Below are 16,239 nucleotides of genomic sequence, written 5' to 3'. Positions count from 1 at the left end.
GTACTAGTTTATTATATAATCTGTACTAATATCAATTATGTACTAAACAAACATAATATAATAAATTATCTGTTTTATTATTCAATGTCCTGTTCCTCATAGAAGCTAACTATGTATCAATAGTTTTCCATTTCTCATTTGATTAATATCATATTTGCTGGTGTGGGGTCTTGGTGCTTTTTGAGCTTGTTTTTTCCCTTGCAGATGTTTGATTGTCAAACTAGGTTTATTGTTGTTGGAAGAAATTTCTGTGGTTCATTCCCAGCTGGAACACAACACAGATGCTGAGAAGAAATGGATGCAGAAGCCAGCTGCCAGAAAGTAGAATTATTTTAATGTAGGAAGGCAAGAAACAAAAAGTGACACATCTTGAGCATTCCTGGCTTGCAAACAGTTTTGGGAGTATGAATCTTGGCCTATTATGTTTAATTCAACTTTGAAGCTCCTTCAGCTTGATGGGTTTTGTTGTGTTTATAATTGCCCTGGTTTTGTTTTCCTGTTTCTCTGTGTTAATCCTGTTCCTGGGCCTTTGTGTTTCATTGTCCTAAGGGTTAATCCTTGGGGGGGGGCAGGAAAAGGGAGTTCTGGTTTTGCCTTGGTAAGTTATTTTTAGCCTGATTTCTCTTATTTTAATGGCTCTACTTAAGTGTTTCTGTTGTCAGCTCTGTTACTTTTGTAACAGCAGAGCTGCTCTGAGTTTTCCTTTCAGCTGGTGCTTCTTGGCTTTCTTAAAAGGGGAAGGGGTGGCTTGAGTCTCTTGGCACTGTTTTCTGAGGTTTCTGGTACTTTGAGGTTTCTGGCACTGTTCTTTTGGGGTGTACTTCCCACATAGTCATCTTGGTTATTTTTTTGCAGATGTTTCATTACCCAAGCTAAGTAACATTATCCATGTTAGTCTAGCACCTTTATCTAGCACTAGCCCTGAAGATGTTCTCTAGTTTGGTAATGAAATATGAAAACAATCAAGTTTAGAGAGCACCAAGGACCCCGCAGCTAAGCTACAAATATTATTTTCCATATACTGGTGCCAATAGCTAATCTTATATGTACTGAGTTGCTCATGAATTTTAGCTAATCTGGCAGAAACTATCATGCCTACTTACCAGTGACGTGCGGTGAAGTTTATGGCTGGTGAGGCAGTCCTCTCCCCCGGCACCCCATTGATTAAAGCGCTTTCTTTTGCCCGCAGCAGAGCTCAGGTGGGCGAAAGGAAGCTCTTTAGTCAGTGGGATGACAGGGGAGAGGAGAGAATGCATCACGTGGATTTGCTTAAGAAATCCTAACTGGGGCAAGACAAAAGACACTCTGTCTAACTTCTCTCTATGTCTCAGTACTTTCATTGAAGATATTAAAATGTTAAAGCAAGAAAATGGAACACCCCCCCTCTCCCTTTACCTCCTTTTATAAGAAAAGATGACCCAGTACCATAGAGCTCCAGGAAATACTTTGGCTAGAGAAGTAGCGACTATTCCTTCCTGTATTTCCCGGAGGCAAGGAGCACGGGGGTTGGAGATCAGCTCGTGTGGGAAAAATGGTGACAAGGTTTCTTTGAAAAATATTTCCCTGGGACTAATTTCACCATTTTAATTTGCTCTTTGTATTAACATCTACATCATTCTGGATTGACTTGGAGTGCCTGCCTGCTGGTAAGTGAGCTGGTTTTTTTGTTTTTTAAATGTATTTTAAAATAATATTTTATTTATTGTGCATAGGATTTTTTAAAATAATTTTATTCTGTGTGGATTCTTTTTTTAAAATTGTCTTAGACTATTTAAAAAAAGATTCTATCCAAAATAAATTGAAATAAACCATTTTTAAAAATTCTATGCGCAATACTTTGAAATAGCCTTAGCTTTCAAACAGTTCATCTAGTGACCAAAGTTACAATGGCATTGAAAAAAGTGACTGATGACCATTTTTCACACTTAGCGACCGTTGCAACATCCTCATGGTCATGCTGTTTGGTTTTCATTAGGGACATAGTCTTTCAACAATGCCATGATTTTATCCTTTATTTTAGGTTATTCTTAGCTCAGGTTTTAAGTGTTTTTAGCTTATTAATAACAGCATGCTAAAATGCTATGCACACATTCATAGAAAATCATTAAAAATGATGTTTTCTTTATAGTGCTATTGTTTAATCACTACTTTTAAGCTTTCTTTGAGGGAAATAATTATATTGATTGATTGAAGGCTAGGAAATGGATAACAGATCCAATATACAGAGTTTTGTTTTTTAGCCCTAAAAATATTATCACTGAGGATGACAGAAATTTCTTCATCATTGCTATTGGCCTCAAGTAGCAAATAATTAAACATGGTTTTTAGTGTACTTAGTTAGCCATCTGCTTTTTAACATTACATGGTATCAGTTTCAAGAATGCATGCATTCCTGAAAATGTGTAACAAACTTGTTGAAGGGCCTATGAAATATTTTCTAGTTTAATGTAGAATAAGTATTCTTAAAAAAAAGAAAAAGTCATTTTTATTTAATCAATTGCATTCCTTTTTATAATGACATTAATTAACTAAACTGGAAATAAATCTATGTTTTGCTAGAGTTTTAAAATTAAAAAACCTTACATTTTGTTGCTATTATTTTAATCAGAGTTTTGCCAAGTGAAATTATATAATGGTTCCTCATGTCTCTGTAATTTTCTAAATTTCATCCAGAAGTACCACAGAATCTGGCATTTTCAGCAGAATGATGCTGATGCTAATAAAACATCTTGATTTTTGGTGAAAGGATGGAAGGAGGAAGGAAGGAGGAAGAGAGATCTAAAGAGCAGAAAGACAGAAGGTAGATAGGCAAGAGGAAGGAAGGAAGGAGAAAGAATGGAAAGGGAGGAAGGCTAGAAGGAAGAAAGAGGGAAGGAAGGAAGGAAGGAAGGGGTACTTCCACTTGTAGGCTTGGGACTGAATGCAGGAGGAGTCTCTCCATAGGATTAGCTGCTCCTCTGATCATGGTCTATGAAAATGTTACTGCCTGCCTGATGCAAATTTAGACAGATGGTGCTTTGGGCTACCCCTCAAATCCCCCCTTTACTCCTCCCCCTGTAGAATTCAGCCCCTTGAGTTTTGCCTTTGAGGGGCATGTGTGGTTATGGCGGATGGCAGAGTCAGCTGGAGATTGAGAGGGGATTGGGGGCTTTTATCCAGCTGTGGAGTTCTCCCCATGGACAGGATGGGATGTTGGCATGAAAGGGATCCGGGCACAATCTCACCTGTTCCAAGTAAAGTTGCCTTTTGCAATTGGCTACCGCTAATCCTCGACTTACGACCAGGATTGATCCCCCAATTTCTGTTGCTAAGGGAGACGTTTGTTAAATGATTTTGCCTCATTTTGCGACCTTTTATTGCCACGTTAAGTGAATCATGGTGGTTGTTAAGTCAGGAACATGGCTGTTCAGTGACCAAAGTTACAATGGCATTGAAAAAAGTGACTGATGACCATTTTTCACACTTAGCAACCATTTTCACACTTAGCGACTGTTGCAGCATCCTCATGGTCATGCGATCAAAATTTTGATGTTTGGCAACAGATTCGTATTTATGATGGTTTCAGTGTCCTGGGGTCATGTAATTGCTTTTTGTGACCTTTTGACAAAGTCAAATGGGGAAACCAGATTGACTTAGGTTACTAACTTATCAGCTGCAGTTATTCACTTAAGAACTGTGGCAAGAAAGGTGGTATAATGGGCTTAGTGACCAAAGTTACAATGGCATTGAAAAAAGTGACTGATTACCATTTTTCACACTTAGCGACCATTGCAGTATTCTCATGGTTATGTGATCAAAAGTTTGATGTTTGCCAACAGTTACAATTTATATTTGTAAATTGTAGTTATGTTGAAATTAAAAAAAAATTACAATACTATTTTTGCATTGTATGAAATTTTTTGTTGCTCCATATAAAATTTTTAATCAACCCCTCCCCCCCCCCCCGGTCAAAGGTGTCCCTCTTTACCAATCTGAAAATCTGGTAACTTTATAGTCCGTCACTTCTAACAGCCATTCTATTTTGTTAGTGTGAATAATCATTGGTTGGTATTATTTTCACACAAAGGTACAAATTATCTAATATTGCAATATTATGAATTTGAACCTATTTGATGGAATATATTGTCAATTTAGTTACAGTCATTATCTTGAATAGATATATAAAGAACTTTACTGTTCAATAAAGTAAGCCATTTGAATGGAGTAGATTAAATCCATAAACTTGAGGAAAAGGCTAATTATTCACTTGAGAGGGTTTACACAAGTACTACACTAGCCTTAGCCAGAGAAATGTCTTACATACAGCATGAAATAATATTTATAATCAATTAAACTCCAAAATCATCCCACTGTGATTGTTACCCTACATTTTCTATGCAATCAGCAAAATGTTTGCTGCCTAAATTAATTATTCTTATAATTATCTGTAATACCATGATGTATTCAGCAATATTCATGCTGTATGTAAGACATTATCTGTAATGCCAAAGCAGACTCCAGCAAAGTGACTTTTAAAATTTTAATATTCTTTAATACAAACACTCATATGTGATAGTAATTCAGCGAACACTTTCTCTGTGTTGCTTATCTCAGGTTTATATAATTTGCTTGTGTTGTTGACATTATGCTGGTTAATGCTTCAAGTTGAGATCTATGGATCAACTTTTCACTATGTTTTGACTTTTCATAGCTTTTTAGGTAAACAAAATCTGCCTCTTGAAGTGTCAGAAATTATTAATAGTCATACCAATGCAATGCATTTAAGTTAGACACAAAGTTATGATAACTTTGAATTTCAGATCTGGAATATATATGTGTGTGTGTGTGTGTGTGTGTATGTATATATATATTTGTGTTTTGTTTGTGCTGATAAATAAAGCAGTTAGCTTCCTCCTTCCTTCCTAATTGGGGCTTACCAGGGGTTGTGACACTAAATCTCTCTCTCTCTCTCTCTCTCTCTCTCTCTCTCTCTCTCTCTCTCTCTCTCTCTCTCTCTCTCTCTCTCTCTCTCTCTCTCTCTCTCTCTCTCTATCTATCTATCTATCTATCTATCTATCTTAAGGTGACCAGATTTTCAGATTGGAAAAGAGGGACACCCTTGACCGGGGGGGGGGGGGCTTGATTAAAAAAAATTTTTTTTGTCAAAAGGTCACCCCAGGACACTGAAACCAGCATAAATACGAATCTGTTGCCAAACAAAATTTTGATCACGTGACCATGAGGATGCTGCAACGGTCGCTAAGTGTGAAAAATGGTCGCAACGGTCGCTAAGTGTGAAAAATGGTCATCAGTCACTTTTTTCAATGCCATTGTAACTTTGGTCACTAAATGTTTTCCCCCTCCTCGAGACTCCTCACTTAGCGACCATCAGAAATACGAATCTGTTGCCAAACATCAACATTTTGATCGCGTAACCATGAGGATGCCACAACGGTCGCTAAGTGTGAAAATGGTCGCTAAGTGTGAAAAATGGTCATCAGTCACTTTTTTCAATGCCATTGTATCTTCCTGATTATTAAAAGTGCAAATTCACTCAGTGTCAATCATGACTCCTGAGTCCATTTCAAAGTATTGTGCATAGAAATTTTTAAAATGGCTTGTTTCAATTTATTTTGGATAGAATCTTTTTTTAAATAGTCTAAGACAATTTAAAAAAAGAATCAACACAGAATACCACTATTTTAAAAAATCATATGCACAATAAATAAAATATTATTTTAAAATACATTGAGCCTATACTCCTTACAGTAAATGACTCATCTGGAAACAAGCCAATAGCAGTTTTGTGCTTTAAAATTTACAGATTTTCCAAAATCAGCTTAAAGTCCAAATATTTAAAGACCACCCCCCTCAAAGCTATCTTACCAGAGCTTTAAATATCTTCTGGGGAGGCCCTGCTAGTAATCCCATTCATTATGCCTTGCTTTTCTATATTATCTTCACTGACACTGTTAGTTTTATTGTTTTCTTGAAGAGATATTTTATTATTCTTTTGTAAATCCTTTTGGATTTTTTCATGAAGAATTCCAGTATAAAAATAAAAAAAACAACACCATAGAGTAAGCTATCTTTTTCAAATACACTTGCAGTGGCAACCTATTACATATTACCTGGCAAAAGAAATCAGTGTTTCTTAAAATCTCTCCTTGGAGTCCAGAGGGTCAGACCCAATCAAGGGTACTCAAAATTCAAATTTGCCAGCCTATGTTGAAATCCCATCAAACAATTGTGAGAATCCACAGTAGCAGTGAATACTTAGATTTCAATATTTAATGCAATACATATTGATAAATATAACCCATACAAACAAATACCATTTTGGGATCCTGAGAGAAAATTTTTAAAACAAAGACAGTAATATAGATTCAGGCGGCTAACACATACAACTGTAATGTTTTGAACATATTTTTCTCTCTACACTATACAGCCTTCTGATGCATGAAATGAAACTCTTACTCTTAACTCTATAGGCACACAATCTCTCCAGTAGTTCACATACTAGTTGGTAACATCTTAATTTGAGGCTTGATTGGAACATTATACAGTTATTGAAAGACAGTAAAATGGACATCAACAATCTCACACCCTGCTCAAAGTTGTGACAGCAAGTTTAAATTTTTGACCTTAACTATCAAGAAAAAAAACAATTTTAAAACTGGCATGTCAGTGACTTCTTAAAAGTCAGGATGCCTGGTCAAGATTAAATTGCAGGTAGATTTCTTATCACTTTCTAAAAAGAGAAAAATTCAGAACATAACAAATAAAAGGTTGTGAATTTCACAGATGAGACAGAAAACCACAAATGGGCAAATATGACCTACAAAGGCATGAATCTCCCATATTATGGGAATCCCATAAACCCTGCAGATGTTCATAATGAAATTATATTTAACTATTTGGGACAGAAAGACAACACAGACTATTTTTTTAAAAAATTCATCAATATCACACCATAAGATTCTTTATCTTTTCTTTGCAACAATTCCTAATGGCACAAGAAATCTCCATCAATATCTATCCCCAAGAAGAAAACTCTTCTTTAACAGCAAAATAATGTAGAAAAATTACAAACAATAACTCTTTTCAGCTTTATGCACCACCCCAGTAAACACAAATGTTTGATCAGAAAAAATATGTCCAAGATAGGAGCAATAAGCTATACACCATGATTTAGGAGTTTGATTTTTTTCAAAAATAAATGCTAAAATACTAAACTGTATATATGCACATTTAGGTAAATAGTGTTCTGTATACCCTCTCGGAGGCGGCGATGGATCCCAATCACGAACGGACGCCGCCAGCAGATAACTTCCACGCGATTCAGGGGCTTTTGCCAGGCGGCGGGACCCCCGAAAGCAAGAGGAAATTGTCTGCGGGCAGCTGGCAGCGCCCCAACCTCTCCTCCTGCCGCGCGGATCCATTTTGATTCACGAACGGATTCTGCGGCGGTTCAGGGGCTTATGCCGGGCGGCGGGACCCCCGGAAGTGAGAGAGGAAGTTCCGGAAGCGAGAGGCTGCCCCGGCGATCGATCCCAATCATGAACGGACGCCGCCCGCAGATAACTTTCCATAACTTTCCGGGCGGCGGGACCCCCGCATGACGTTCTGTGCAGGCGGCAGCCGCTGCGCCCATGCTCTCGGAGGCGGCGATCCCATTCACGAAGAGGCAGCTCCTCGTGGGCGCAGCGCCTGCCGCCCGCACAGAGTGAATTTAATTGGGATCGCCTGCGGCCGTGAGGACCCCTGCACAAATGGACTCCTCGCGGCCGCAGGCGATCCCAATTCACTCAGCCGGGGCGGGCAATTTCTGCACGAACGGACTACTCCTCGCGGCCGCAGGAGGACAGGGAGGAGGAGGGGGCAGCCGCCCGCACGCGGTTCAGGGGCTTCTGCCGGGCGGCGGGACCCCCGGAAGTGAGAGAGGAAGTTCCGGAAGCGAGAGGCTGCCCCGGCGATCGATCCCAATCATGAACGGATGCCGCCCGCAGATAACTTTCCATAACTTTCCGGGCGGCGGGACCCCCGCACGACGTTCTGTGCGGGCGGCAGCCGCTGCGCCCATACTCTCGGAGGCGGCGATCCCATTCACGAAGAGGCAGCTCCTCGTGGGCGCAGCGCCTGCCGCCCGCACAGAGTGAATTTAATTGGGATCGCCTGCGGCCGCGAGGACCCCTACACAAATGGATTCCTCGCGGCCGCAGGCGATCCCAATTCACTCAGCCGGGGCGGGCAATTTCTGCACGAACGGACTACTCCTCGCGGCTGCAGGAGGAGAGGGAGGAGGAGGGGGCAGCCCGCACAGAGTGAATTCAATTGGGATCGCCTGCGGCCGCGAGGACTCCTGCACAAATGGAGTATTCCTCGCGGCCGCAGGCGATCCCAATTCATTCAGCCAGGGCGGGCAATTTCTGCACGAATTGCCCGCCCCGGCTGAGTGAATTGGGATCGCCTGCGGCCACGAGGAATAGTCCGTTCGTGCAGAAATTGCCGCCCCGGCTGAGTGAATTCAATTGGGATCGCCTGCGGCCGCGAGGACTCCTCACAGCCGCAGGCGATCCCAATTCACTCAGCCGGGGCGGGCAATTTCTGCATGAACGGACTACTCCTCGCGACCGCAGGAGGACAGGGAGGAGGAGGGGGCAGCCGCCCGCACGCGGTTCAGGGGCTTCTGCTGGGCGGCGGGAGCCCCTGAACCGGCCGCGGGCGGCTGCAGCTGCCCCCACCCTCTCCTCCTGCCGCGGCGAGCGGAAAATTCGATTAGAATTAGATTACTCACCAGTCAGCGCAGCTGCAACCTCTTTAGTCTTTTGTAGAAAGGAAATGGAAACTCGCGCAAGCGTGCTGAAAATTTCCCATCCCAGCCAGCTCACTGATTGGCTGGAGTCCAGGCCAATCCAATCAGTGAGCGGCAGGCTGGACTGGCTTAAATTTGTAGGTAGTAGGTAAAAGGCTAAAAGCACGCTTTTTTTGGCGCTCGCAGCTCCCGCCCATCAGCTGCTAGCTTGCTGGACTGGCTCATCTGGTAGGATAGAGAACAGAACGATGAGCCAGCCCAGCAAGCTAGCAGCTGATGGGCGGGAGCTGCGAGCGCCAAAAAAAGCGTGCCTTTTAAAAAGGCGGGCGGGATGCGGGAAAATGCATTGGAAAGCGGGTGTGTCCCGCCAAAAGCGGGACGTCTGGTCACCTTAATCTATCTATCTATCTATCTATCTATCTATCTATCTATCTATCTATCTATCTATCTATCTATCTATCTATTCCAGATCTGATAAATACAACATATACATATATACATATATACATATATACATATATACATATATACATATATACATATATACATATATACATATATACATATATACATATATACATATATACATATATACATAGATACATAGATACATAGATACATAGATACATAGATACATAGATACATAGATACATAGATACATAGATACATAGACACATAGACACATAGACACATAGACACATAGACACATAGACACATAGACACATAGACACATAGACACATAGACACACATAGACACACAAAGACACACATAGACACACATAGACACACATATACATATATACATATATACATATACACATATACACATATACACATATACACATATACACATAGACACATAGACACACATAGACACACATAGACACATATAGACACATATAGACACACATATATACATATATACGTATACACGTATACACGTATACACGTATACACGTATACACGTATACACGTATACACGTATACACGTATACACGTATACACGTATATACGTATATACGTATACACGTATACACATATACACATATACACACATATATACACATATACACACACATACACACATACACACATATATACACATACACACATATATACACACACACTCACATACATACATACATACATACATACATACATACATATATGTTATATTTGTGCTGATAAATAAATAAAGGGAGACTAGTATAGATCTATTTCAAGCTATTTAGCTCTCATCAGCTAGCCATAGCCTTACTGGGATTAGAGCCTGTGCTGTATTACATCTTTAGGTAGATGTGTTATCTAACAGCACAAATACAACACAAATGTAACAAAGGCAACAGTAAAAATATTGGGTTTCTGTCTGGATGGTCTCTTGTGATGAGCCGATGGACAGAGAGTGGAAGCAGTGGGCTTCCTCCCATATTTGGGCATACCAGAGGTTGTAACACTTAATACACACACACACACTCACACACACACACACAGACACACACACACACACAGACACACACAGACACACACAGACACACACAGACACACAAATATATGTGTGTATATATATATATATATATATATATATGTGTGTGTGTGTGTGTGTGTGTGTGTGTGTGTGTGTGTGTGTGTGTGTGTTTTTATTTGTGCTGATAAATAAATAAAGGAAGACTAGTATAGATCTATTTCAAGCTATTTAGCTCTCATCAGCTAGCCATATCCTTACTGGGATTCGAATATATATGTTGTATTTGTGCTGATAAATAAATAAAGGGAGACTAGTATATATATATTTAAAGTCACAACCCCTGGTATGCCCAAATATGGGAGGAAGTTCACTACTTCCATTCTCTATCCATCGGCTCGTCACAAGAGACCATCCATACAGAAACCCAATATTTTTACTGTTGCCTTTGTTACATTTGTGTTGTATTTGTGCTGATAAATAAATAAAGGGAGACTGGTATAACACATCTGCCTAATATGTAATACAGCCCAGGTTGATTAAAAATTTTATACGGAGCAACAAAAAATTTCATACAATGCAAAAATAGTGTTGTAATTTTTTTTTAATTTCAACATAACTACAATTTACAAATATAAATTGTAACTGTTGGCAAACATCAAACTTTTGATCACATGACCATGAGAATACTGCAATGGTCGCTAAGTGTGAAAAATGGTAATCAGTCACTTTTTTCAATGCCATTGTAACTTTGGTCACTAAGCCCATTATACCACCTTTCTTGCCACAGTTCTTAAGTGAATAACTGCAGCTGATAAGTTAGTAACCTAAGTCAATCTGGTTTCCCCATTTGACTTTGTCAAAAGGTCACAAAAAGCAATTACATGACCCCAGGACACTGAAACCATCATAAATACGAATCTGTTGCCAAACATCAAAATTTTGATCGCATGACCATGAGGATGCTGCAACAGTCGCTAAGTGTGAAAATGGTTGCTAAGTGTGAAAAATGGTCATCAGTCACTTTTTTCAATGCCATTGTAACTTTGGTCACTAAACAGCCATGTTCCTGACTTAACAACCACCATGATTCACTTAACGTGGCAATAAAAGGTCGCAAAATGAGGCAAAAATCATTTAACAAACGTCTCCCTTAGCAACAGAAATTGGGGGATCAATCCTGGTCGTAAGTCGAGGATTACCGGTAGCCAATTGCAAAAGGCAACTTGGAACAGGTGAGATTGTGCCCGGATCCCTTTCATGCCAACATCCCATCCTGTCCATGGGGAGAACTCCACAGCTGGATAAAAGCCCCCAATCCCCTCTCAATCTCCAGCTGACTCTGCCATCCGCCATAACCACACATGCCCCTCAAAGGCAAAACTCAGGGGGCTGAATTCTACAGGGGGAGGAGTAAAGGGGGGATTTGAGGGGCAGCCCAAAGCACCATCTGTCTAAATTTGCATCAGGCAAGCAGTAACATTTTCATAGACCATGATCAGAGGAGCAGCTGATCCTATGGAGAGACTCCTCCTGCATTCAGTCCCAAGCCTACAAGTGGAAGTACCCCTTCCTTCCTTCCTTCCTTCCTTCCTTCCTTCCTTCCTTCCTTCCTTCCTTCCTTCCTTCCTTCCTTCCTCCTTTCACCTTCCTTCCTTCCTCCTTTCACCTTCCTTCCTTCCTTCCTTCCCTCCCTCCCTCCCTCTTTCTTCCTTCTAGCCTTCCTCCCTTTCCATTCTTTCTCCTTCCTTCCTTTTGCCTATCTACCTTCTGTCTTTCTGCTCTTTAGATCTCTCTTCCTCCTTCCTTCCTCCTTCCATCTTTTCATCAAAAATCAGATGTTTTATTAGCATCAGCATCATTCTGCTGAAAATGCCAGATTCTGTGGTACTTCTGGATGAAATTTAGAAAATTACAGAGACATGAGGAACCATTATATAATTTCACTTGGCAAAACTCTGATTAAAATAATAGCAACAAAATGTAAGGTTTTTTAATTTTAAAACTCTAGCAAAACATAGATTTATTTCCAGTTTAGTTAATTAATGTCATTATAAAAAGGAATGCAATTGATTAAATAAAAATGACTTTTTCTTTTTTTTAAGAATACTTATTCTACATTAAACTAGAAAATATTTCATAGGCCCTTCAACAAGTTTGTTACACATTTTCAGGAATGCATGCATTCTTGAAACTGATACCATGTAATGTTAAAAAGCAGATGGCTAACTAAGTACACTAAAAACCATGTTTAATTATTTGCTACTTGAGGCCAATAGCAATGATGAAGAAATTTCTGTCATCCTCAGTGATAATATTTTTAGGGCTAAAAAACAAAACTCTGTATATTGGATCTGTTATCCATTTCCTAGCCTTCAATCAATCAATATAATTATTTCCCTCAAAGAAAGCTTAAAAGTAGTGATTAAACAATAGCACTATAAAGAAAACATCATTTTTAATGATTTTCTATGAATGTGTGCATAGCATTTTAGCATGCTGTTATTAATAAGCTAAAAACACTTAAAACCTGAGCTAAGAATAACCTAAAATAAAGGATAAAATCATGGCATTGTTGAAAGACTATGTCCCTAATGAAAACCAAACAGGAATCTGAAAACATTGTCTGATATCATTTTTCAGTATTGTTGAGAATTATTGTTCATAATTCAGAATCATTGAGAATTATTGTTCATAAATCTCTGGTTTAGTAAAAGTTTACATTTAGAGCCTCAACACTACTTATATCCCTTCAAATGTTTGAGAATCTCTAGCCTGTGTTAGCACCCCCATTAACTTTCTTTCATTCTAACCTTCACTGCAGGGTGGTTGCTGCAGGGAAAATTAGAAGAGAATTCAAAATTCATTGCTTTGAGCTTTTGAATGAAGGGAGGATTAAAGCGCAAAGATTAAGTTCATTTCCTCACTAATGAATTATAAGCCTTCAGGGCCATCTACCCAATTTTGAAGAAATATAAACCCATACTCATTACTGATCTTTCAAATTTATTATGGGATGACTATAGAAGACATTACAAATTACCAGTGAGAAATATACTTAGTTGCATAACTAAATAAAACAATACTAAACTTAATGTCATGTATTCCAATTCACAGGCATATAATACTGCCGCGAACCTGCTGTTCATGCAATATGTTAAGACCACCTTACTATATTTGAGTTAATAATGATCAGTAAGCACCAGCAATCTTTAAAAGAGTTTGCTGTATGCTGCCGCCTTGCCAACCTGGAATTTTCGCACCCTGCAAGTCTCCGTTTTCATAATTTGCTAGAGTTCATCAGAGGATTTTATTTCAACAATTCAGAGTTTCATTCCAATTATACCCACATTTTAATTGCCTGGGAGCTCCCCCACCCAATGTTCCCTCTAATTTTTTTTCAGTGTGTGCGGAAAAATATAGTGTTTGAGTGGCACATTTTCATGCCTGAGCACCTGAATTTTTTTCACAGATGTTTCACAGAGCAATTGATTTATAGGATCCGAATTGGAATGGAGAAAAATGGTTTTGTGCGTCCGTGAGTGTGTGTGTGTGTGTGTGTGTGTGTGTGTGTGTGTGTGTGTTTTAGTGAGTGAGGGATCCAGTAAGGGAACTGTGCCTATTTAGGAAAGAAGGTAAATTATTGCAAACATAATCAGTTGAAGATAAGTATGGGGACAGATTGGGCGGTAGAGAGAAATGATAAGAGTGGGAAAGAGGAAGAAAAAAAGAGGGAAGAGAGACAGAAAGAGACAGAGAAGGAGAGAGAAAGTGACAGAAGAATGGAAAAGAAAGAGAAAGAGAAGAGAAACAAAGAGAAAGAGGATGAGAGAGACAGAGAGAGAAGAGAAGAAGAGGAAAGAGTAAGAGAGAACATCTCATTTCATCTCTGAGGTGCAAATATTCTCTTTGATTGGTAATTTTATTTGTCCATTTACTATCCAATACTCTCATTTCTCCTTAAGTTCATCAAGAATTCCCTTCTTTTTATTGAATTTATCACAATACCGTGAGAATAACTTTTTCAGCATAGCTTTACAACTATTTAAAATACATAGTAATTTAGGTCAGGTTTTCAGAAGATTAGTGTATTTATAAGTCATTAAGTGCAAAGAAACAGAATTCAGAAAGTTGGCTTCCCTTTTTGTAATTGCCTATTGCCTGCTTAATTTTCTACCTACATTTTTGATAACTGATATTCACTGTTGACCGAAGAAGCCCATCGTAGAAAGAAACCCTCCCGATGAACTTCGTTGGGTTTCCATGGAATGAAGTTTGATTTTTTTCTCAACCATACAGTAGCATTTTCTTTCTAAGGAGGCTATAATCAAGATAGTCCATAATTGCCTATCAATCTAAAAGTATGGTGATTGGCAATCTCTTTATATTTCAACTCTAACTCTTTCAGTCTTAAAGGTTTGGGGAGGAAAAATCCCAAAATTCTTTTAAAGAGGAAAAAAAATGCTTGCACAATTGCATCCATGGAGACATGTATATATACACAACACACAGAGAAACAAACAAACAAACAAAGTGCTAAGCCTGCCCACCAACTATCTCTCTCTCTTAATGAGAGAGAGAGAGAGAGAGAGGGAGAGGGAGTATCCCTCCTTCCTTCAGCCGAACACTCTTGCTGGCATCCTGGCCAGACGAGAGGGACTGCAGAGGGTCTAGGGCAGCGAGTCATTCAATGGGAAACTTGCCTCTTGGAAGGAATGACTGGCTTGGCTCCCGCTTTCGATCTGCCGCCCATCGACCGAACGGAGAAGCGAAGAGGCAGGAGAGACGAAGCGGGAACCAAGCGGGGTCATTCCTTCCAAGAGGCAACTTTCCTATCGAATGACTTGCTGCCCTAGACTCGAGGAGACCCTCTGCAGTCCCTCTCGCCTGGCCAGAATGCCAGCGAGAGTGTTGGGCTGAAGAAAGGAGGTATACACACACTCGCGTTCTACCCCTCCCTCCCTCCCCCCCTCTCTCTCAAATGGCAAATCCGAGCAGCCGCTGCTGGGAGCCCATCCCATGCCTTCTCCCAACCCCCACACCCCTTCTCTCAGATACTTTCTGCCTTGTGATTGCTGTCTCCAGGCTGGCTCTCCTCTCCTATTATCATGGAAGGCGTCTCACAAAAACCACTGGGTGGCAGCTGGAAACTGCACAGCTTAGAGGGAACATTGCTCCCACCCCAAATTAAAAACAATATACAAAGACATTTAACAGTTGGGAACAGGAAGGAAGAAATGCTTTGTGGGCATAAGCCCGGACATAATCACGGGAGAAGGAAGGAAGATGAGGGCAAGAGCCAAGCCCCTCTTCTTCTTCTAACAAAGCAGCTGCAACTTGTGCAAGCTTAGGGTAGGCTTCATCGCGATGTACTCATTTCCCGCAACCACCTCCCTCTCCAATATTAAAAAGTCCCTTCAGTCCCGAAGCGAGCAACCCACTCGGTGTCCATGGCCCACGCTAGGAAATAATAGCCCCCGAGATCCCACCATCGCTTTCCGGAGAAAAAGGAGGTAGGGGATAGTTCTTCCCCCCCCCAGCAAACTTGTGGCAGCCACCCAAGCTCCCTCCCCACGCCTTCTCACCTTCTCTCAGGTGGAAGTTGCTCGCAATCTCACCCTCTCACAAGGCTCTCAACTCCTCCAGGGACTCTTTGCCACGGTGGCTCGACAAGCTCAGGCTTTCTCCTTCTGCTGTTGCTGCTGCCATCTGGCTCCAGCAGAACATGGCACAGGATGGCTTGGGGACCGAGTGCGGCCGGCGCAACACATGTCAAAGATGCTGGCTGCGTAAGTTCCTGCCCCTGCCCCCATGCCAGTTATTTTTGGAGGCCTGGCATCTTGGGCAAGTCTGTGGACTTCCCGAGGACTCAGGAATAACAAAAAGAATAGAATAGAAACCCTGGTGCAATTGATCCTCCAGAACCAGTTGGACAGCCTTGATATCCAGGAGGTGCTGTATTGCCGAATTCATTAGGGTTTGT

Source organism: Thamnophis sirtalis, unplaced genomic scaffold, assembly GCF_051295495.1.
Source record: "Thamnophis sirtalis isolate CommonGarterSnake01/CBP01778 unplaced genomic scaffold, rThaSir2_p1.2 scaffold_4, whole genome shotgun sequence".
Lineage (NCBI taxonomy): Eukaryota > Metazoa > Chordata > Lepidosauria > Squamata > Natricidae > Thamnophis > Thamnophis sirtalis.
Note: the sequence above shows the minus strand (reverse complement) of the source record.